The sequence below is a fragment of the Felis catus genome, chromosome A1 (assembly GCF_018350175.1).
Source record: "Felis catus isolate Fca126 chromosome A1, F.catus_Fca126_mat1.0, whole genome shotgun sequence".
Classification (NCBI taxonomy): Eukaryota; Metazoa; Chordata; class Mammalia; order Carnivora; family Felidae; genus Felis; species Felis catus.
In genome coordinates, this window is record NC_058368.1 from 128,886,782 (window position 1) to 128,910,801 (window position 24,020).

A 24,020-nucleotide genomic window follows, 5' to 3' on the forward strand; every position below is an offset into this window, starting at 1 on the left:
TAAAAAAAAAATAGAAACAAAGAAAAAAAAATGATCTTCAGAGGCACCTGGGTGGCTCAGGTCATGAGCTCATAGTTTGTGAGTTCAAGTCCCACATTAGGCTCGGTGCTGACAATGCAGAGCCTGTTTGGGATTCTCTCTCTCCCTCTCTCTACCCTTCCACCTCTCGCTCTCTCTCTCTCAAAAATAAAATAAAGAAACATAAAAAAAATTAAAAATGCTCTTCAGATGACAAGAGACATTGGAAAACAAGCTGTGCTTTCCTCCTGCATCTTTTTTTTTTTCTTTAACAGATGTAAACTTTAGCCTGGTCTGTGTTGAGTTTATTAGAAAATTATGAATATTGTAAAGAATAATTACTTTTTAAAACCTTGGATCCATCCTTGGAGTTCTGTGGGCATGTTTCCATGAAAATGTGATCCTCCTGTTATCAAAAGATAAAAGATAATTATTCCAATGAACACCTAAGCAAAAGTCATGAACAGGCAATTCAGGGTAACAAACCATATAAAATAGGATTAGATGCCTTAATAATCAAAGAAATGAAAACTAAAGCAAGATATCACTGGTCAAATTGGCAAAAGAAATAAAAAAAATCGGCAAAAGATTTTGTAAAAGTATAAATCAATAAATGAAGTGCTAATGCCCAGGGCTGGTGAGAGGGTGGAGAATTGAGCACTAATGTTTTATTCTATACACAGAGATGAATATATAAGGATGTTTATTCTAGGACCATTTGTTTTAGTACAAAATTTTAAAACAACTTAAATGTTTACTAAATAATGGTGTGTTTGAGCCGCTTGAGTGGGTCAGTTGGTTAAGCGTCTGACTCTTGATTTCAGCTCAGGTCTTGATCCCAGGGTGGTTAGTTTAAGCCCTGTGTTGGGCTCCACACTGGGCATGAAGCCTACTTAAAAGGAAACAGAGGGGCGCCTGGGTGGCTCAGTCAGTTGAGCATCGGACTTCAGCTCAGGTCACCATCTCGCGGTCCGTGAGTTCGAGCCCTGCTTCGGGCTCTGGGCTGATGGCTCAGAGCCTGGAGCCTGTTTCTGATTCTGTGTCTCCCTCTCTCTCTGCCCCTCCCCCATTTATGCTCTGTCTCTCTCTGTCTCAAAAATAAACGTTAAAAAAAAAATTTAAAAAAAAAAGGAAATAGAAAAAAAGAAAGAGAAAGAAAGAAAGAAAGAAAGAAAGAAAGAAAGAAAGAAAGAAAGAAAGAAAGAAAGAAAGAAAGAAAGAAAAAGAAATGTGTATTCATGCAATGGAATATTACACATCTGTCAGAAAAGGGAAGTATCTCTGTATATACTGATTTTTTTAAATCTCTCAACATAAAAAATATATATATATATTTTTTTAATTTAAAAAAGGGTGCTTGGGTGACTCAGTCGGTTAAGCATCCAACTTTGGCTCAGGTCATGATCTCACACTTCATGGGTTCGAGTCCCAGGTCGGGCTCTATGCTGACAGCTCAGAGTGTGGAGCCTGCTTCAGATTCTGTGTCTCCCTCTCTCTCTGCCCCTCCCCCGCTCATACTCTCTCGCTGTCAAAAATAAAATAAACATTAAAAAAATTTTTTTTAATCTCAAGATGTGTTGCATAGACAAAGCAAGTTACAGAACAAAGTAATGTTATCTATATGCACATGTATGGAGACATTAGTAATTATACTTCTGGAAGGATATGTAGGAAACTGTTACAGCAATCTCATTGGTTACCTTCGGGGAAAAGGACTAGAGGTAAAGCATGAAAGACTTTACTTTTCACTTTGTACTTTTCTGTGTGCTTTGAATCTGTGCAAGAATTGCTTTATTCTAAAATATGAAATGTAATTTTTTAAGAAAAAGAATAGGTTACATCTTCATGGTTTGACACGGGAAATTTTCTGCACTGTAAGAGGAGAAAGTGTAGAAAAATCACAATGTTATGACTCTGTTAATGGTGCTATTTCTATCTAGATAAAGATGCAGACATACACAGTGTTTGAAGAAGTCTGGATGAAAATAACTCGCACTACCATCTATGCGGCTGCCCCACAGCCAGAGTGGAGAAGTACTGACATTGTAGAAACCTTCACTTTCTATGTACTGTTTACTTTTTTGTACAGTGCTAGTGAATTATCAGAAAGAAAAACAAATTTTTCCAAGTGAGGGGAAAAAGTAAAAGGAAGGAAGGAAGGAAGGAAGGAAGGAAGGAAGGAAGGAAGGAAGGAAGAAAGAAAGAAAGAAAGAAAGAAAGAAAGAAAGAAAGAAAGAAAGAAAGAAAGAAAGAAAGAAAGAAAAGAAAGAAAATCCAGTTCTCCCAACGCCCTTTTGCATGAAGCTTGCATGAAGTGCTCTGGTCTGCTCTATGCAAAAGCAGGGTTTGACTCCGCCTATCACCTGGCTCCTCCAAGCTTACTCTCACCACCTTCCCTTTTAAATCCCACCTGCCAGGGAAGCCTTTGTAGTCAGAGTGGGATCTCTCCTCTGATCCAACTTATCTACCCCAGGCTTACCCAACTAGAAAAACTGGAAAATAAAAGTCAAAAACAGTACGTTCAAACAAGACGCTGAAAACTGGCCCAACCTGTACACGAAACCAACATGTCTTATTCGAGTACCGTGAGTTTGTGCAAGGAGCTAGCAGCCCGCTGGGAGGAAAGGAAACGCAGGCTGGGGACCCAGGCCCTAGTGCATCCCTGCCATTTTTTGAACTCCACCATTTTTCTCACCTGCTCATCCTATCTGTTACTCTAACTCAGGAGGCTGATAAGAGAATCTGGGGAGGCAGGAGCAGTGCTATGGAAATAAAAGGTGATTAGTCATATCATCATGTGAGCCCTGGAGGACAGGATTTGTATTGTGGGTTTGGTATGAATATTGCCTAGAAAATGAGGAGAACCCAAGATGTTCATTAACACAAATGTGCTTTGATTTTACGAAGAAAACGCTGTGACAATCCAACCCGAATGATTTCTCTTTTCAATGACTTTTCACCTCAGGATCTCAAAATGTCTCTTCCAGTCTTCCATCACAACTGCCCCATAATGAGTGTGGGCTGCTACTAGGCCACCAATAGTAGTGTTGACACATTTTCCAGCATTTCCCCCCCTCCCCATCATGAATAATACGTTTCTTGTTACTGGTGAGAGCCATTATAACAGGAAGGAAGAGCAGCTCAGATGTGTCTGAGCGCTGGGAGTTTAGAAAAGAAACCTTGGGTGGAACTGGAAGAGGAGACTGAGCAGGCTGAGGGGAAGTAGCCAAGCAGAGATTTCTAAAGCCAATGCGATGACTTAACCCTACATACTGTGCAGGTCTTCTTTACTCTTTGTTTGAACCCTGTTATTACTCTAGTTACAGAAGATTCCACAAGCTGGCGCACAAAGCAAGAGACAGCAGTGTTCCTTGTAAGCTGAGAAGATATTTAGACGACAAGGTTGACTACCAGTAGTGGCTGAATTGTGTCCCCCAAAATAGATATGCTGAAGTACTAGCCTTCAAACCTCAGAATGTGATCTTATTTGGAAAGAGGGTCTTTACAGATTTAATCAGGTTAAAACGAGGCCATTAGGGTGGGCACTAATCCAATATGACTCGTGTCTTTCTAAAAGGGGGAAATTTGAATACAGAGACAGACACACAGACATACAGAGGGAAGAAGATGTGGAGACACAGGAAGAACACCATGGAGGGGCAGAGATTTGGAGTGATGTTGCATCTATAAGCCAAGGAATGCCTGAGGCTACCAGAAGCTAGGAGACAGGCCTGGAACAGACCCTTCCCCAGAGCCTGCAGAGGGAGCACAGCCCTGCCCACACCTTGGTTTTGGACTTCTGGCCTCAGAGCTGTGAGACAGTAAGTTTTTATTTATTAAGTAGATAACCACCCAGTCGGTGACACTTTCTTATGGCAGCCCTAGGAAACTACTACATGCACCACAGTCACATATCCTTCCAGCAATGGGTATTTGTAGGACAAAAAAAGTAACAGGAGTGGCTTTTCCACTCTAGTGGTAGATTTTTCTGAGAACACTCAGCCTGGAGATAGTTGTCTTTCCATAGAATGCAGAAAGCCAATAAACCCTCCCTCTGCAGCCTGGCAGAGAGGAGAGGCGCAGAGCCCAGTGTAGGCTGGTAGGGAGCACACCGTCCTACCTTGGACCATTGCTTGGCTCTGTGCAGGGGCCCACACTGTGCACACAGCTGCTTCAAGCCCCACATTTTACCAAATGGAGACAAAGACAGGTATGGGGCTCCCCAAAGGGAATGAAAGTCCTGAGACCAGGCAGTGACCCTTCTAATGCCAACCATGGAGACAGCAATTAGGGGCAAGAGGGCTCACAAGCAAAAGAGAACCTGAAAAATCTCAGGAATACCCATAACTGGACTCTATCTGGCAAAGGAGTTTTCTTTGCTCTATTTGTTTTTATTTTAATTTAAAACTTCCTTGGGGGGAAGTTATCATTAAATTGCAACCCCAGTGCTTAATCTTTGTATGTATATTTGTGAACATATAACTTATTTCTGTGTATGTGTGTCATTCTGTTCTATGGATTCAGTCTCTCTAGCTCATCCTTTTGTTATCTTTTTGAAGCCAGGAAATAAAAACAAAAATTCGGGGCACCTGGGTGGCTCAGTCGGTTGGGTGTCCTTCGGATCAGGTCATGATCTCGCAGTCTGTGAGTTTGAGCCCCGCATCCAGCTCTGTGGTGACAGCCCAGGGCCTGGAGCCTGCTTCGGATTCTGTGTCTCCCTCTCTCTCTCTACCCCAACCCTGCTCACATTCCATGTCTCTCTGTCTCTCAATAATAAATAAATGTTAAAAAAAAATTATTAAAAAAAAAAGCTCAGATGTTATTAAAGAGAAGCCCCTGGACCAAGGGGTCCCCACATGAGGGCAGCCCTGAGTGGGCAGATTCCAGGCCTGAAGCTGTCCTGCCAGGAAGGACTCCTGGCTGTCTGGGGACATGCTCTGCTCAGACCTAACCTCGATCTCTGCAAGGTTAGACAAAGGCCTCGGCACTGGGCCTTTGTTTTCATTGTCTGAAGACCCAGCTCTTCTCTCTTTTGTCTTAAGAGCAGGCCAGGGTGGGAGGAGCGGAAGGACTGACATCAGAGAGGTTCCTAGCAAACAATGTTACAAACTTAGGGTAATTTCCCCTATTTACCTCACTCAAAAAAAAAAAAAAAAAAAAAAAGACTTCTTTTGTCAAAATAAAAAAAACATGTGAAAAGTGCAGGTTTGTTGTTGTTTTGAAGAATTTGAACAGTCGAGGTGTTTTCCCTGGTACTCAGTTTCAAAATCAACAAACTGGCAGCTAACTGCCTGAAAAAAGGAAAAATGGAGTCAGCTCAGCTCTGTCCTCATCCTTCCTCACAGCGCTCCCAAGTGAAATGAAAAGCGCGTCCTCGGCCCCTGCTGCCCCCAAACTAATGACTGCACAACGCTTCACGACCCGCCTTGGCCTGCCCTGGCCACCAGCGTCCTCACGCCAGGTGTCAGGAGGGGAAGGAAGAAAGGTCGCCTTGTTTGTACGTTTGGTTATCTCACTACCACTAGGCTGGTAAAATGGTTTTTCTGAGAGCTTCTTGTTCGTCTGGCTTTTAAAAACTTGTTATGCTTCCTTTTTCTTCTTCTCCTTTTTTTCTTCCTGAAGGATAAGAGAGATGCAGACTTTCCACAGTGTTAACTGTCCCGGATTTTTCCTCCGCTGTACGACTGAGTGGCAGCAATGTGGTTCTAAGAGGCATGATTTGTTTATAAACATATCTGGAAATAGTTAAAAATAGAAACTGCCAAGCGTGGGGCTGGGTCATAGCCAAGTCATGAGAAGCAAGATGTGTATCCTGGAGGTGGGCATTAACACCCTGGCAGACAGAGTTTTGAAGTAATTTAGGGTCAGGTGGAAACACTGATAGTACTTACCTACGGTATCTGATTATTCTTACCGTCGGTTTTAGGTTCTAGAGAGAATGGCTTCTAGCTTGCTGGGAAGCTGATCTGAGTGGCTCTATACTTTAAACACAATCCTGTTTTGTACAGTTTCTTAGATGAATGCTGACCGGGCGGTATTTAAGGAATAGCTTCATGTCTGTGGCTGCCCCAGAACTCACCTTTATTTCCTCTTGCTTCCTTCTCTTTGTGCTGCCTTGGTCCCTGGCTGTGACACAGACTGTGGAGGAGACTGCCTGGGGACCAAAAGAGGATGGGGAAGTCGTTAGCATGACTAAACTTGCCCTTCCCAGGTTCAGTACATCACCTTTCAATTCTCTTTTTATTCTGTTCTTTCTCTTCTAGTCTAGTGGGAGCGCCTCTTCAGTGACTTTAAGTAGGAGGTAGGGAGGGGTTGTTTGGTCAAAGGGCGTGGAGATGGGAACAGGAGAATCAAGGAGAGGAAACAGGGGGCCAGAGATAAAGAAATCAGAGCTAGAAGAAGAGAAATAAATAGAAACAAAGACGATGAATAATACCAGATACAAAAGAGGGAGCAAGATGATAAAGAAGTGAGACGCAGAGATGGTCCTGCAGAAAGAAACAATTCAAAAATAGAAACATGGGAGAAGCCCGAAAACAAACAGAGAAGCCCATACAGGAAAGAACCAAATGGAAGTAAGTAATGGAACCCCAAATAGAAAGGACGTCTGAATGAGAAATGTGACTTAGGGAAGGAACAGAGAAGCCTTTGTGGTGTGTTTGTAGACCAGAGGGAGAACGACAGAATAGAGGGAATCCAGGAGTGTTTATTCCTCGCACCTAGCAAACAAAAAATTCATTATTTTTTAATCATGGAAGAAATAGCTCTAAGAGCACCAGGCCTTTCATGCTATCAGTCTGGCTCTCACTCATCTTACTCCCTTAGGACTCCTTCAGAAGTGTAAGGAGACCCAGCATGAGGAACCACATTTCCACCCAGATGACTTTTATATAAAGTTGATTTTAGAGAGATACATTCGCCCAGGCCCTAAAGCTGAGCCCCCTGTTCCAGGTGGTGAATGATCCTGAGCTTTTTAGTCTCTATAAATCCCAGGGTTAAATGACAAACATATCTTGATTCCTAAAAATCTGAATTAAAAAAAATGAAATAACTATTTGCATGACTCCCTTTTCAGAAGACTGCCGTACTATTAATAACTTAGAAGTTGCCTTCTAAGTTTAAATAATTTAACAAGTAGAGTAATAAAAAAAATGTAAGTAAAGCATAAACTGATAAATGCAACACATACCCAGGAGAAGCAAAGATCAGTTATTTCATTACTGCAAATTGCTGTTACTAAACATTATGATAAATTATCAAAAAGATGCCTCTCCCCCCCTTCTATAATTTCAGGTTATTAATTTTATTCATATACAAGTAATTCTTTCCTTGTGTGCCTCTCTTGCCCTGTATCTCTAATGAGGAACAGAAAAAAATATGCAGTAGATGCAATACTCAAATTGGAGCCAAAGCAAATGAAAAAAAAGATATCAGAAACAAATAACATTATTAGCTTTTAGCCCCATAATAAGCTCTTATTTATTTAGACCCTATTAATTTGGAATTTATAATAAGTTGATTGGGATGTGGGCAGAAATTTTCCTTCATTTAGCAAACTCTGTCTTGCTAAGTAGTACAAAAGAGTGATATAAATGAGATTACAAGGGGAATATTTGAAATACATCTTTGAGCACTTCAGGCAATCTCTTATATATGAATAATTAATATAACGAATACATATCATCCTTATGCAATAATTATCTGGTAATTCAGGAGGAATTTGTTAGGTCACCCTGCAGAGTAGGGAGCTGTGGGTTTATCACTAAACAGCTCTCTGACCATAGGAAAGGCACTTAACTTCTTCAGCCCTTGTTTTTCTTACCTGTAACATTAGGCTGATAACACCAAATCTGCCCAGTTCAAGTGGTTTTTATGAACACACAAAAAAGAGAATGGGTGGGAATCCATTTTGAAATTCGGATGGTATTAGGAAAATCTATTTTATTAAAAATGAATTTGCAATTCATACTTGTCACTAATTCAATCTGACCTTCTGCCCAACTGCCTATAGCAGTGAGGTTTTTATGCTTTATAAAGCTTCAGTGAAAGGATATTCCCTAATGAAATATGTGGACATAAACATACATGTACGGATATAAACATTCATCCTCTTTCTACTCCTGGAAAGAGTCTTCATAACATTATTATGAAGTCTGACAGGCTTGGGTTCAAATTCAGGACCTTCCAAACAGATGAGTTAGCCTAAAGAATGATCTCCTTCAGCCCCAGTTTCTTTGTCTGTAAATAATAATACCTGCTGTATAGAACACTTGTAAAGACTATGGGAGAGCGGCAGCTGGGTGGCTCAGTCTGGGTGGTTAAACGTGACTTGATCTCTGCTCAGTCATGATTTCACAGCTCATGAGTTTGAGCCCCACTCTGGGCTCTGTGCTGACAGCATGGAGCCTTCCTGGGATTCTCTCTCTTCGTCTCTCTCTCTCTCTCTCTCTCTCTGCCCCTCCCCTGCTTGCACACACATACTCTCTCTCTCTCTTTCTCTCAAAATAAATAATCTTTAAAAAATACAAAAAAAAATGGGGCGCCTGGGTGGCTCAGTCGGTTAAGCATCCGACTTCTGCTCAGGTCACAATCTCACAGTTAGTGAGTTCGAGCCCCGCGTCAGACTCTGTGCCGACAGTTCGGAGCCTGAAGCCTGCTTCGGATTCTGTGTCTCCCCTTCTCTCTGCCCCTTTCCAACTCATGCTCTCTCTCTCTCTCTCTCTCTCACTCAAAAATAAACATTAAAAAATTTTTTTAAGTACAAAAAAAGAGAGTAGGGGAGATAATGTACATAGCATAGTGCCTATCACAGAGTGGACACACTCCAAAGACGTAAGGATTATTAATATGAAAGATAAATTGACTTGGAGTGCTGTTTGCATTGGTGAAAATACTCAAGACTCATCACTTTGAGTCTCCTGCTCCCAGTACAACTTAGCTCCCAAACATGAGGCCCAGTAGCGTCTTAATCACAGTGTCCTGTACAGGCTTTTTTTTTTTTTTTTTTTTTTTACACATAGACAACCTATATTGCTTTTGATGAAATGTAAGTTGCAAAGTATCAAGTATCAAAATAATGTTTCCTCAATTTTAAGACACTCGCTTTTTCACATTTGAACGTTTTGGAAATCAGAAAGAGCTTTAGAATCTTTGTCAAAATAAACATGTCAACTGCTAGGTATAGGAGTTGCTAAAAGGAATTGTCATTTGCTTGTGATGGGTGAATTCAGCCAGATCTTTCAGAATAAAGAATTTTCAAAGCCAGGAAGTATTGGTGTTTATGCTTCACTCAGTTGCAAAACGTCTGTCTGTCAAGCTTTTCAAGAGAAGCTATTGAACTTCCTGTAAGATGTAATCAATTAAAGAAAAAAAAAATTTGAGATTCAAAACCAGGTGCTTACAGAGGTCAAACTCACAGGCACTTTTATGAATGTGTCACCTCTGCTTGGCAACTGCCAGTGTTGTAGTGAATCCAAGGAATCTGTAGAATATGAGTGAGGATGGTGGGTAAGTAATTATATGAATAAAATGTGTGCTGTTTGTTGGTTAAAAAAAAATTGGGTATATTCAGTGTTGTATTTCTGGTTCTCTCTCTTAATAAAACTGTCATTTTAATTAGATAAAGCAATCTTTCTTCTGATTGACAGAATCAACAGAGAAAGCTTCTAGCTTTTAAAGTCATGGGTTAAGATGTAATTAAATTTATACTTAAGATGGCTGCACTTTGCTGTATGTGTGCTATACTTCAATACAACATTTAAAAATTACAAATAGATGTTCCTGTGTGTTTAACTTGAATACCTGAAGATTTATCAAAGTATATAACCAGGTACAGCTTTTTAACTAGTAAGTATAATGTTTTTTAAGTTTATTTATTTATTTTTTTTTAGTAATCTTTACACCTGACACAGGGGTCAAACTCATGACCCGAGATCAAGAGTCACATGCTCTTCTGACTGAGCCAGCCAGGTGCCCCTAAACTAGTAAGTATAATTAATCAGTTATAGAACTTACCTTTTGGGCTAAATCCTAGGCACTTTATGCACATGTCAAAATTTATTGAGAATTTACTCTGTCCCAGATACTTACTTGCAAGAGGTCTACCAACATCTCATTTAATCTTTAAAAGGCCTTATGAGGTGGGTATTATTATCTTTATAAATAAGGAAGTGTTTGTATAAGGCACATATAAAGTAGTTACTTTGTAGGTCACACAGCTGGAAACTGGTCCAGGAAAAATGAGAATCTGCGCAGTGTGACTCCAAAGTCTTGCATTTGTGTACTTTTTCACAGTCCCCCTCAACAATCTACACCATAGGTTCTATTGTCCTTACTTCACAGATGACACTCTGAAACTCAAAGAGGTTAAATACTTTGACTGTATCACACACCTTGTAACTGGGAGAGCCAGGATTCATACCCCGTCCTGTCTACAAAGACACTTTTGGCTCCTCTATCATAGCCAATGTGATACCTTTCTTGGGGGAGGACATGTTCTTCAGACATCGCCTTCTTTAAAAAAAAAACATTTTTTTTTTTTTTTACTGTTTGTTTATTTTTGAGAGAGAGAGAGACACGCACAGAGTGAGCAGGGGCGGGGCAGAGAGAGAGGGAGACAGAATCCGAAACAGCTCAACTGTCAGCACAGAGCCTGACTTGGAGCTGGAATCCACAAACCGCGAGATCACGACCTGAGCCCAAGTCAGACGCTTAACCGACTGAGCCACCGAGGCACTCCACACATGGCTTTCTTTTACATCACATCACAGTATACCCTAGGAATGAGGGTGGGGTGGAGAAAGAAGGGGAGGGAAGAAACCCAAAAGAACAGCTCTTAGAACTTCAAAGGAGTTGCCATTGAGCTCTGTAACCCTGGCCATGCACAAATTGGAATTTTCCTCTTGAAATGACCTTCTTTGGGCGCAGTTGCCATTAAATTTAGTTCACATCCATTTGGATATTATGCTGCGAAGTTTTCTAACTTGGCAACATTCCCTTCCTACTATGCCCTTATACACCTACCCCCCTTAAGAGAAAAAACAAAACAGAATTTTAAGAAGTGTATTCCTCAAACTTGGAAACCTCCGATGGGCAGTCACTGTTGTCTTGCTGAAAGAGGCACCAACCAGGGGATGCCAAGCTGTGTTCCTATTAGGCCTATTTTAGCTTCCTCTATGACTTACCATTTGTAAATTAGTTCTAACCCTTTGAGATTCCAACCATACCAATTTTAAGAAATGCTAGTTTCAACAACCATTTATCTTGGGCCATTTCAGTTGGCTGCCCTTTTCTTTATTAGTAACTAAAAATTATGATTGGAGTCACCTCCACGCCTGTGGAAAAAAAGCTTCATTTCTCCCCACCCTGAAGACATTTACAATAATGACTTGGGAACTTGCAATGGAGAAGAGCATTGAACAACAGAGTACTATTTGGGCATTTTTAGCATTTCAGAAGTCACGTACTACTTGTAGCTTGAGAAATTTTGAAAGAATTTTCTAAATGTTGGGTTCTTGAAACAAATTAAAACAGATATTGGAAGAATTTTACAAAATTGCCAGTCTTTTGGGGAAGTTAATAGGCTATAATAATTTACTGAAAACAGCACGTTCTCATTTCCATCTGGTTCACTATTCATAAATGTCCCTTACAATAGTGTGTATTATGAAGAAAGGTGGGGGGCAGGCACGTGGGTGGCTCAGTCAGTTGAGCACCTGACTTTGGCTCAGGTCATGATCTCTCAGTTTGTGAGTTGCAGCCCCACATTGGGCTCACTGCCAGTCAGCAGAGCCTGCTTGGGATGCTACTTTCCCCACCCTCTCTGCCCCTCCCTCACAAGCGCTCTCTCAAACGTAAATAAACACTTAAAAATATATGTAAAGGTCAGCATCAACCTAAACAATAAAAGTTAAAACTTTAAAAAACAGTTTTAGTGAGACCTCTCATTAACAACGTTTATGAAGTAAAAGGTTAAAAAAGAATTCCACCGTCCACATGTTTTGAATGTTTGTCCTTTTAAGTAGTAGGTTAAGGGGTGTGTTATTTTCTTTTCTTTGTGTTCTATTTCCTTTCCAGCTGTTACATAGTGACATGGTTTGCACCTTCAGCCATCAAGGCGGTTGAAAAAGAAAATAATCTGTCCCTCTGGATTCTAGTTATGGCTCTGCACCCCAGCACCTGTAAACTCAAAGTCAAAACTCCATGGATGCCTGGATTCCAAGATTAAACCTCTACTCACAAGCAAAAGAGTTGGTTGGATAGGAGGTGGGGACAAGAAATTGTTTGTTGGTTTAGAGAGAGAGAGAGCTCTCTAGAGAAAGAAGCAGAGAGAGAGAGCACACGGGAGAGAATCCCACACAGGCTCTACACTCAATGTAGAGCCCCACGCTGGGATCACGACGCGAGATGAAATCAAGAGTCGGATACTCAACTGACTGAGCCACCCAGGTGCCCCCAAAATTATTTCTAATTAAAGAAGTGGAACTTACAAGAGTGTTAATGAAACTTCAGCTGAAAAATACTAGACTTTCTAATGCATTTGGATATTAGGAGCTGTGATGTGAGTGTCCCTTTTCATAACTATTGCAGTAGGTTGAGAAATCATCCACCAGGGAAAGTCGTTCATCTGGTCACCAGACAAGGGAGGCTTGGGTGGACTTAAAGTGTCTGTTTAATGAGGTGGGGCTGTTTTTGAGAACATGTGATGGGTCTAAGTTTCCTGGTGCAGAAGTGTTAGGCAGTGCGCTTTATTAGGAAAAGAGGAATCTGCAGAGTATTGAGAAACATCAACTTGTTGCCAGTCAGGGCCTCCCTGGCCGCAGCTACATTGATGGGGAATCCGTAGGATGAACAATGCCCATGTCTAATGTTGTGTTTACAGTTTTCCACCTTAGTGTAAGTTCAAATGCCTGCTTTGTCACTTACTAGCCTTGTGATTTAAGGAAAGTTACTTAACCACCCTAAGCCTCACTTTGGTCATCTGTAAAATGGAGATAATAATGGTCGCTATCTTACAGGGTTGTTTAAGGGCCAATGTATGTAAAGCCTTTTAGCACAGCACCTGGCACATCACATGTGCTAATAAATGATTGAAATGTGTTTACATCCTTTTATTACTTAGAGCATTTTTAAATGTGTCATTTGTATGTTGTGATGACAGTTTGCAAAACAATTCACACCACTTTGAGGTTTCATGTGTGGTAGGAAGCTCTGAGTTCTGCCCTGGGAAAGGGTACTTTGTTGGCTTTCTGTGGAGGAGTTTTGCAAATAATTGGTCTCTCCCACCCTCCAGGCCTTGAACTTCATCTGTGGACTCTAAAAAATGCAAAAGAGCTGGAGAGAAATGGCTACCTGCTGTGGAAGACCAGGCCCACCCTGTATCCTCAGCCCTCTGCTCTCTCGACTTTGGGCCTAAAACTATGTGTGAACAAGAAGAGCAGCTGTCACTATATGTATGAAGGCACCCAGCTGGGGGTGGACAACATCGAGACCTGCATCCAGAAGGTCAGCATCCAGCAGAGGGCGCATGGGTCGGTTCACTGGGGGTCTGGAAGGTCACACCCTTTAGATCAAGTAGGGGAAACTGGTGCCCAGAGTAAACACCAAAACCCAGCACGGAGGCCCTCAAGTCCATTCCCAGAGCTGATTCAGAGATTTAGGCAGCTTCTCCCCTCACCCACTCACAGGCCGACAATGGGAACTCAAAGAATAGGGCCTTCCTTCCTTCCTACTCTGACTGCAGACCTGTTGGTCAGCAATGGCCTCAGGGAATTGTAAACCTTTTGGAGAAAGAAATCACAGGCGAGGGCTGCAAACAGACAATTCAGTGAAAATCTGTTCAATTCAAGGAGGCCTGCAGAGCTCTATTATTAGCTCCCGAAGCAGTGAGGGAGGAGCCTGGACGGTGCCCTAAACACCAATCCTCTTCAGCCCTTTTCTCTCTTCCATGGAGCCTACTTCAAACCTTCTCCATTGTTAAAAATCAGTACAGGGGTGCCTGGGTGGCTCAGTCGGTTAAGCGTCCGACTTCGGTTCAAGTCATGATCTTACAGTCCGTGAGTTCGAGCCCAGCATTGGGCTCTGTGCTGTTAGTTCAGAGCCTGGAGTTTGCTTCAAACTCTGTCTCCCTTTCTCTCTGCCCCTCCCCCACTCACTCTCTGTCTCTATCAAAAAATGTATAAACAGTTAAAAAAATATTTTAAAAATCAGTAGAGAAAAGGGGCGTCTGGGTGGCTCAGTTGGTTAAGCGTCTGACTTCGGCTCAGGTCATGATCTCATAGTTGGTGAGTTTGAGCCCTGCATCAGGCTCTGCACTGAGCGTGCAGATCCTGCTTGGGATTCTCTCTCTCCCTCTCTCTCTGCCCCTGTCCCTCTCTGTCTCTCCCAAAATAAATAAACTTTTAAAAAGTCTTAAAAGAAAAAAATCAATAGGGAAAAAACCAACAACCTAGTAGAAAAATGGGCAAGGACATTGTATTTGTCAAGGTTCTCTAGAGAAACAGAACAATAGACAGATAGATAAATAGATTTATTATGAGGGATTGGTTACATGATTATGGAGATGGAGAAGTCTCAAGATAATGCTGTCTGTAAGCTGGAGACCCAGGAAATCCAGTGATGCAATTCAGCCCAAACCTGAAGGCCTGTGAACCAGGGAGGCTGATGGTATAACTCTCAGTCCCGGGACAGGAGAAGATGAAATGCCCCAGATCAAGCAGTGAGGCAAGAAAAACAGGAGCGAATTCCTCCTTCCTCTGCACGTTGTTCTATTCAGGCCCCCACCAGATTAGACAATGATCACTCATGCTGGGGAGGATGATCTGCTTTCCTGAGTTTAGCGAGTCAAATGCTAATCTCATCTGGAAATGCCGTCACAGACATACTTAGAAATAATGCTTAGTCTAGGCCCCCATGGCCAGTAGACTTGACCCGTAATACCAACCATCATGATGTGAACAGAGTGCAAGTTCACAGCTACACATTTTCCCTAGTAGACACTCTCATATGTATGTCAAGAAGTGTGCACAAGGAACGGATTAAATAAGGTGTGCTTCACAGTGGGGTGGATTTATTTGTGTGGCTGTGGAACCACCTTCAAGACACGGGTTAAGTGAGAAACTGGTTCACAACAGGGTTCTGACTTTAGACTTGCGGTCTAAAGAGATTGTATGAATTTACACTGTTATACTCCTCCCAGTCATTGATAATATAATTTATTAGTGAATATTTTTATTTTGGCCAATCTGATAGGTGAAAAATGAAATTTTGTTTCACTTTGGGTTTTTTTAACTGTGAGGGAAAGAATGAATTCCTTCTTAACAGATTTTCTTGCCTTGCACTAACAGAGAAATAGAACCCTCAGTGGGAACACCTTTAACCTGTCCCCACAGCCAAGCATATGCTCTTTCCTCCCTCACACTCATCTTTCCACGTTCTGTATCCTCCTCAGTCTCTGGAGGCTGTCCTCAGCTTCCCCTAGGTCCTTGCACTCTTTGCTCAGCACATAGCCCCATCTTCCCTCCTGAGTTTTTATCACTGACATTTAAATTCACCAGAGTCTCCCAGATCTTAAACCACCACTCGGCAGTTGCCCCAGACCCTCTTTTCCTCTTTTGGGTTTAGCCTCTTGAAAGAGTTGCCTACACTGCCTATTACCTGCTCCCTGTGCTCACTCTGCAACCTGCCTTCTGTCTCTACCACGCTCCTTGAACTTGCCCCTCCAAAATCTCATGTGACTTCCATGTTGCTAAAATCACCGGACACCTTCTCGAGCATTCTCGTCTGCTCCTCCAGCTAGCTTCAGTTGCCAAGCCTGTATCTTTTGTCTAGATCCCTCAACAACTAAGTAACTGATTAAGTAACTAACTGCTGGTACTGGTCATCCACTTTGGGGGTCTTGTGGGCAGCTCAGCTTCAGCATGCTGAAAACTTTCTGTCCCCAGTGCTCTCTCTCTCTCTCTCAGGCAATGGCTCTGTCATCCAACCAGTTGGCCAAGCCAGAGACTTGGGAGTGGCCCTGTCACCGTGCCCCTCCCCTGCCCTCTGTGGCCAACCTTGCAGTTACCCTTTGAATCTTCCTCCTCAGCTACTATACTAGCTCACCATTTTCTCTGAGGAGTTACAATAGCTTCTTCTCATTCAATTCTCCACACTGCCTGCTATAGCCCTTTTCAAGGGCTTCTTCCTACCCTTAGGATAAATTCCAAATTCCTTACCATGGTTACAAGACCCTTGGTGACCTGGTCTCATTCACTAACCACCCTCTTGCATTCTAAGATCCAGACCTACTGAACTTGCTATAGTTTTCTAATGCCTAACATTCTTGCCCTCTTCTGAGTCTTTAAATATGGCATTCCCTCTGCCTCTTCTTTTTTCTTCTTATTTTCTTCTCCAGGATAACTTCTACTCATCCTTCAGGTCTTGGCTTGAAGCTCTCTTCCTCTCTTCCTTGTTTCTTTAGTTCTGATTCCTCCAATAAGATTCAAATTTAAGACGGAGCTTATGCCCTCCTAAAACATCATTGTGCCCCCTCCCACTGCTAAGTACCAGATAACCTTTGCAGGTACTGATGTATGCATGACCATCCCCCATTTCACAATGCATTTTGTAAAATACTTTTTTTATGTTTATTTATTTATGGTGAGAGAGACAGAGAGGGATAGGGGCAGAGAGAGAGGGAGAGAGAGAATCCCAAGCAGGCTCTGCATTGTCAGCACAGAGCCTGACGTGGGGCTTGAACTCACGAACCACGAGATCATGACCCAAGCCCAGATCAAGAGTCTGATGCTTAACCGACTGAGCCACCCAGGTGCCCCTCACAATGCGTTTTAACGAAGAAGTGTAAATAGAGTCTTTGCTTTTGTGGAATCATTATGGAGGAAGTAGCTTAGCCAGAAATACCCTATGGAGTTAGAATTACAATTCTAACTAATTTGTTAGTGTTGTCCCTCTGGTGATAGATATTAAAATTTACAGAAAATTTGTAATAGTGCATCCCCTCGTCTTCTTTTTTAAAACCCTGTGTGTGTAAAATGCACATATGTGTGTCAGAGACCAACTCTGCCAGATTGGTTTTTGTAGTCCAGTAGTTTGAACTAAAAAATCTGTGAGAAGATTGTTTTTTTAGCAAGTTTTCCAAAAATAATCTTGAGGCAAGACAGTGGGAACTGTGTATTTAAAAATGTATTTTCGTGGCTGCTGTACACATACAGTTTGTATTTCTGAAATTTTAACACATAGGCACCTGAAGTGCACTGTTGAAATCAAATAGTATACACATTCCAAGGCTCAAGGCTGACCAGTGTCAGAATCACAAGTGTCGATTGTTGGCAGAAAACAAAGTGTTTGGAAGCTAGAAAACATGGCTGTTTGTTCAGATTAATTCTGAGAAGGGGGGATGGAATCAACGAGTTTGTGAATCCAAGCAAAATTCAGACAGAATTTCTAGGAATGCAGTCAGAGTGAGAGCAGACCTTTTAGAAATGAAAAGAATTTAAACACCAAGTTGAATAAATGAAGCAGCAAAAGAAATGGCGTTGACCTAGCTGTAAAACGAAGAGAACTAAAGTAGTGAGTTCTTAGCAGACCTCGCAGAATTCCCAGTAAGAGGAAAAAAAAAAAACAGGAGTGTTCGAAGCGGTTTTCTTTTCCCTAAGTCCACAAGTGTATGGATGTCCCCACAATCCACCCAAGCTCCCCTCCTCAAAACAGGCCCCTTCCGGGGTGCCTGGGTGGCTCAGTCGGTTGAGCATCCGACTTCGGCTCAGGTCATGATCTCACGGTCCGTGAGTTTGAGCCCCGCGTTGGGCTCTGTGCTGACAGCTTGGAGCCTGGAGCCTGCTTCCGATTCTGTGTCTCCCTCTCTCTCTGACCCTCCCCGTTCATGCTCTGCCTCTCCCTGTCTCAAAAATAAATAAACATTAAAAAAAAAAAAAAACAAAACAAAACAAAAAACAGGCCCCTTCCAGACACTGTAGCCTCCTCTGCTGCAAACCCTCCCACCTTCTTACTCACAGGGAAACCTGGGATTCTCCTCACCCAACCACCGGCCTGAGTCTTTTCAGCTCCTACTACTTAATAGCTCTAGGGCCTGTCTCTCCACAGCTGCTAACCTGGTACAAGCCGCCCCCCCAGCCCACCCCCCGCAACGCCACCACCACCCCCCACACCAACACAGCTTCTGCCTGGCCTGAGGGCAGGAAGGAGCATCTGTGCTGTCCAAGCAGTGCTATCTAGAGATGGACCTCTGGGTCACAGTCTGGTTCCAGCACTTTCCAGGCAAACAGTGCTGGCCCAATTTTTCTGTGTCTCAATCTCTTCTTCTGTGAAAAGTGGGGGACAGTAGCATCTGGCCCATAGGGCTGCGTGAGAATTAAATAAGCTGTGTATAAAGGTCATAGAACAATACTTGGTCCGTAGTAAAACATGTTACATAAACATTAGCTACCATTTTTCCTTATTTCCTTATTCCCTTGCTTCCTTTCTTGACTCATTTGAACCTATTTTCCTGGAGCAAATCATGTTCAAATAAACTGATCCTTCAACTTACTGCTGAAAACACTTGGAGAATTTCCCTGTGGCTTTTAGAGAAACCCTCAATGCTTAAAGAGGCTGACAGGGCTGGGCTTGGGCTGGGCCCTGTCTCCCTCTCCAGCCCCATCCTGTACCCCATCCCCCTATTCTCAGAGCTCCAGACTCTCTGACCTTCTTTCAGTTCTTCAAACCCTCAGAGCTTCCTCTCACCTCAGGGCTTTTACACAAGCTGCTTCCTCTGTCCGAAATGCCGGAATGCCGACTCATCCTTCCCGTCTCCACAGGAGCCTCATCACTTCCTCAGGGAGACCTTGCCCAGCCTCCCTAACTAGGTCAGCCCTCACTATGGCACCATGTCTTTTTCCTCCATGGCACTTCTCAGGGTTCTCCTCTGACACATTTTCATGGGGGTAATTAGATTTACATTTCTCTCATTCCTACAGTGGAAGCTCTGTGAAGGTGGAGACCATGTCTATTTTCCATTTATTCCAACCCTCAGAGCCTGGCATAGTTCCTGAATATAACACTGTGCGTGCTCAATTAATATCTTTGAGATATGGAGGGGAGGGAGGGGGGAAGGGAAGAAAAAGGTGTGCCCAAATGTCCTTGACTGTTCTGGAGGCCAATCTGCCACGAGGGTGTGTGGTGGGTTCAAGGAAACCTCTCCCATCACAAGCCTGTGTGCTCTTCCCTCCTCTCGCTCCCTTTGATTCATTAATGTGTTTCATTCGCAATTAAATTCAAGTGTTTATTCTTAGGAAGAAAGGTCCTCACATTGGCATTATAATGTGACCTTTGAAGGCAATTTGTGGCATATTTTTTCTCATGCAGACATTTTGTGGCTCCAAGGAAGGACAAGGTCCTAGGCATGAGGTTGCAGGGGAATAAATTCCCTCCAGCTGCATCCAAATGGGATGCTTGACCAGACTGTCAGCTTGCTCCCTGGTATTACCACCCCATACTGAAAAGCAATCCACATAAGGAGCTCCAGCACCAGCGAAAGGTAATGCAAAGAAGAGAGGAGAGAAAAGGCTTCCGGGTTCACCTTTCCCACCATCTAGGGAAAGCACTAGAGAATGAAGGTCAGCATAAACAGAAGGACTCCTTTCCCTAAACTAAAAGCAGAAGAGATAGGCATTCCTCTTGCTGCATGTGGATGAATAGAGATGAATTCCAGAAGAATAAGAGAAAAAGGAATGTCAGAGTTGAAAGTGATGTTTTACCCCCGGTCCATCCTCATTCTTACATCCAAGAACCAACTGAGGGCGAAGAGGTGAAAAGGCTTTGCCTGAGGCTACACAGAGGCCTGGGTTCCACAGGGAGGCTGAAGGAGGAAGGCAGCTGAGGTTTTTAGTGGTTTGACATTGAGCTCCTGTCCATAGCTCAGGTGCTTCACCCTGATTAAATCCTGACGTAACTGTAGGAAGTTGTGTCATTACCCCCATTTTATAGATGAAAACCCTGATGGTCAGGAAGTCCTGGGACAAGACAAAAGCTGTTCAGTGAAAACTTTCTGAGGCTAACACTGCAAAGTATCCTTGGCCTTGACTCTGCACCTGAGCAGCCTTACCTGTAGGGTGACCACATGCTCTGGTTCACCTGAGTCAAGCCTGGTTTATACCTGTTGTCCCAGGGTCAGTAGTAATGGCACCTTCTTTTGCTCTCAAAGTGCCCCAGTCGGGATAATACATTTATCATGTGATTACTCTAGTATCTACAAAATGGGGATATTCATATTACCTGCTCATGGAGTTTTCGCAAGGAATCAATGGGATTTCGCACGTAAAATGCATGGCATCTGGCATGTAGTAAGCACTAAATAGATGTTAGTGGTTATTGTTACTGTTATTATTATTATTATTAGGAAGGTATCTGAAGAGGGGGCAGCAAGGAGTAAAGACATGGTTTCCCACTTGACATGCCCATCGCGGTCTCCACGAATGGCGCTCCCTGGAGTTGGGCAGTGCCTATTCAAACTGACCTGTTGGGAATGGCACCATCCACTCTAGCCTAGAGGCCATCTGGAGGCACTGAGCTTGCCTCTTCCACCTCTCCATCAGTCACATTCACTGCTTGGGTCTCTTTGGGTCCCAAAGTTGAAACTTATTTTTTTTTTCCCTTTTACTCTAAAGTCTAAAGCTTAGATTTCTTAAAGAGGAAGAAGAGTCACAGAGAATCCTATAGAGGATCCCCTCCCCCCAGCCCCAGCCTGTGCTTAATTGAGTGGCTTAAGGGACTTGCCTCCTCTTCAAGATTAAGAGGTGGGTGTGAATATTTTCCTCTGGCCCCCTTATATGTTCTTGATTACAGTAATAAAAATGCTAAGCTCTATTGCCTCTCACTGGAGTAAAGGCAGCTGAAAACTCCTCATTCCCTGAAGAACCTAATTGTTGATTCTAGTGCATCTAAACAGGTGTTCTTTAGATTGCTTTTTCTAATGCCTTTTCACTGGAAAGATCAATTTAAATGTTGCTTTGAGCTAATCAGTGATTGCTTCTGTATTCATCCAAATTTATATCTTTGCTTCTGCGTGCTAGATGAGACATTACTTTCAAAGTCTATAAACTTAAATAAGGGAGGTGATTTCTAATTTAGCTCTTTGTCCTCTTCTGTCTTCCATATTTTATGCAAAATATGCATGTATTTCTTTTTGTTATTTAAAATCCTAGTTGAAACCTGTGTTTGAACGTCCTGAGTCATCTTTGGATGCCCTATAACGCCACGTGTGGTATGTTCTACAGAGTGGGTATTCAATAAATATTTGTGGAAAAGATAAATTCATGCCTTAACCTGGATTGCAAGCACATTGGATTTGTGGTCCCTAGGTGTCTGAGTTCAGGAATTCTTTCAATATTGTCTGAACTTTCTTGTGTCTGCATCTGTGTTTATTCTGCTCTCTCTGCCTAGAATTTCCCCAGTCCCGTCTCTCCAGAAAGCTCACGTTCACGCAAGGTTCTCATCAAATGCCAGCTGCTCCATGAAACCAGGCTGCAGTCTCCAACCAGCTCTCCTGGAGTCAGTATCCGAACAAGGGATCTGGAGAGGGTTGCATCTGATTTTCCAAACCCCACGGTACTCTGCACCTTTCTGATTTATCTCATCTGTGGGTATTTGCTCCTGGCCTTTTTTCACCCATGGTGAGCACGTGAAACTTCTTCAGGCGACACAGAGGGTGTACTCTGCTGAACCACAGGAATAGACTAAAAAATAGTTGTTGCTTAATGAATTGTAGGTGTATAGTTTTGAAGAATGACATTTTATTTCTTTTTTTTTTTTTTTTTAAGTTTTATTTATTTTTGAGAGAGAGGGAGGGGGAGGATTAGAGAGACAGGAAGACACAGAATCTGAAGCAGGCTCCAGGCTCTGAGCTGTCAGCAAATAGTCTGACACGGGGCTTGAACCCATGAAACATGAGATCATGGCCTGAGCCGAAGGCCGATGCTTAACCGACTGAGCCACACAGGCGCCCCAAGAATGATGTTTTAAAGTAAAGTGTACCCGGATGGAGAAATGATGGATGTGGCTCTTCAATCAAGTCCTCAGAACATAATCCTTTAGAACTTGCAGGCCATCTATCAGCACTCTCTCTTTCACACGCAAAGAACCCCTGGTTCCGAGAGTCCTGGGTCTTCCTTAAGGTCACCTGGTGGGGAAAGACCAGAATTCAGCCAGCAGATCTTCTGAAGTGCTCTTCCAGACATACCTTCAGGCATAATTTAACATGTATCAGTTTATCCTTGAGTGTAAAGTACACTTCATGATTGGTGACCGGCTAACTATTCATAGTTCCTCACTCCCTCCCTTTTAGTGCCTGTTTCTAAGCAGCAAAGTTGTGGTTCAGTGACTTCTGTCTGGATAATATGAAAACAGGGCACCCGGCCAATTTTGATGAGCTAACTATTTCCCTAAATTATCATGCCTAAGCAAAAGGCCCCAAACCTGCTGTTCAACACTTATCATTGGATCTGGGGGATGGGCTCTACACAGGCATATCATCAAATAACTGGAATTTTGCATTTGCGATTGTCAAGCAGTGAAAATTGTCATCCTTAGAAATGACTGACAGTTCCCCTGCCTCATTTCTGCTACACTGAGTTAGGTAAAGAAAAAAAAAATCACCTTCACTCTTTTTACAGATTTCTTGCTGAAGACCCATGTGACAGGAGTATAAATTTTCACCAGAAATTGATGGGAGAACGGACACTTCAAAGTGCCTGAAAGACTTTGCAAAAGGTCCCAATTAGCAGAATGCAGCTAACATCTTAAAAAAAGAAAATAGAATAAATGTTGCAGTGGGAATGAATCTTGCCTGGAGTGCTGGGTTGTTGGCTGATTGCCTGGCGAGAGTGGTGGCCAGGACTTGCCAGCTGGCTGATCCACACGCCTATAAAGGATGCGGTCAGCTTACACCTTGGCAAGCTACAATTTTGATGGAAATCTTAGAGGTCGGCAGGCGTTCTCCCTAGTAAAGTACGTTAGATCAGGTCATTGCTTTTATTTGAGTGAAGAAAATATCCTGATGGCCAGGATTAGGAGCACCAAGTCAGTACTCTGCTCCAAAGGAGAATTCATTACTGCATCAGAAGGGATATATGCCCTAAAGGAGACAGAGGGTGTAATTGAAGGTGGCACATTCATCTAATCCCCACGTTAAACCAGTCATGCCACCGAAGCAAACCAACTGGCTCGCCAACAACCACACATCTTCCCACAAGTTCCACTCAACAACCAGTTTTTCAAACTCTGAACTCCAAAGCTACTGCTTTCCTATCCTCTTATGTTTACTCATATTTACCTGTGGGTAGTTGTTTCACTTGTTTGTTTTGCATAGATCTGACTTCGAGGATCAGATGTAAACATTCTAGTAGCCCCACAATGGCTAGCTTAGTGCTTTTCATCTGGAGGCACTCCATGAATGACAAAGCTGCCAAAGGAACTTCCATAGTCCACAGTCCATCCTGAAAATTTAAAAAACAGTTTTAAAAAACTGACAACCTCTCTATCAGTCTCCCAAATGGATTTATTTTTTTGAAATTTATTAAAAACTGATTTTAGGGCACCTGGGTGGCTCAGTCGGTTAAGCGTCCGACTTCGGCTCAGGTCATGATCTCACAGTTGGTGGGTTCGAGTCCAGCATCAGGCTGTGTGCTGACAGCTCAGAGCCTGAAGCCTGCTTTGGATTCTGTCTCCCTCTCTCTCTGACCCTCCCCCGCTTATACTCTCTCTTGCTTTCCCAAAAATAAATAAAACATTTAAAAATAAATAAAAATAACAACTGATTTTAATATTTATTTTTTAAAAAACAAGCACATAAAAATATCCAGGAAAAAATACAGTGAACAAATTCAAAAGTCAAATACAGACTGTGAAAATCATTTGCAAGACTGTAGATGTAAATAACAAAGGGTCTATATCCTTACTAAAGAAGAGTGGACAAAGAACTTAATCTGGAAATTTGCAAAATGTGAAAT

The 24,020-nt window shown here is 42.6% G+C and overlaps 2 long non-coding RNA genes across 7 annotated transcripts in view; one reads left to right on the top strand and one right to left on the bottom strand.

Annotated features, from left to right (window-relative positions):
• LOC102901238 overlaps positions 1-22,852 on the top strand; it is a 108,101-nt gene extending 85,249 nt beyond the window's left edge. For 3 of the 6 annotated variants that reach the window (XR_006600429.1, XR_006600435.1, XR_006600434.1), the window contains exons 5-8: positions 13,310-13,521; positions 19,381-19,552; positions 20,682-21,277; positions 21,457-22,852. This is a non-coding gene — a long non-coding RNA (uncharacterized LOC102901238). Of the gene's footprint in view, positions 1-9,939; positions 10,002-12,093; positions 12,578-13,309; positions 13,522-19,380; positions 19,553-20,681; positions 21,278-21,456 lie in introns of those variants that run through there. The other 3 variants (XR_006600432.1, XR_006600436.1, XR_006600433.1) reach the window with 3 other exon arrangements.
• On the bottom strand, positions 308-16,294 carry LOC111561340. Its single transcript, XR_002743835.2, has 3 exons — positions 16,120-16,294; positions 6,098-6,172; positions 308-424 (listed from the first exon to the last, which is right to left on the bottom strand). It is a non-coding gene; the product is annotated as an uncharacterized LOC111561340 (long non-coding RNA).
• Positions 22,853-24,020: the final 1,168 nt, after the last annotated feature.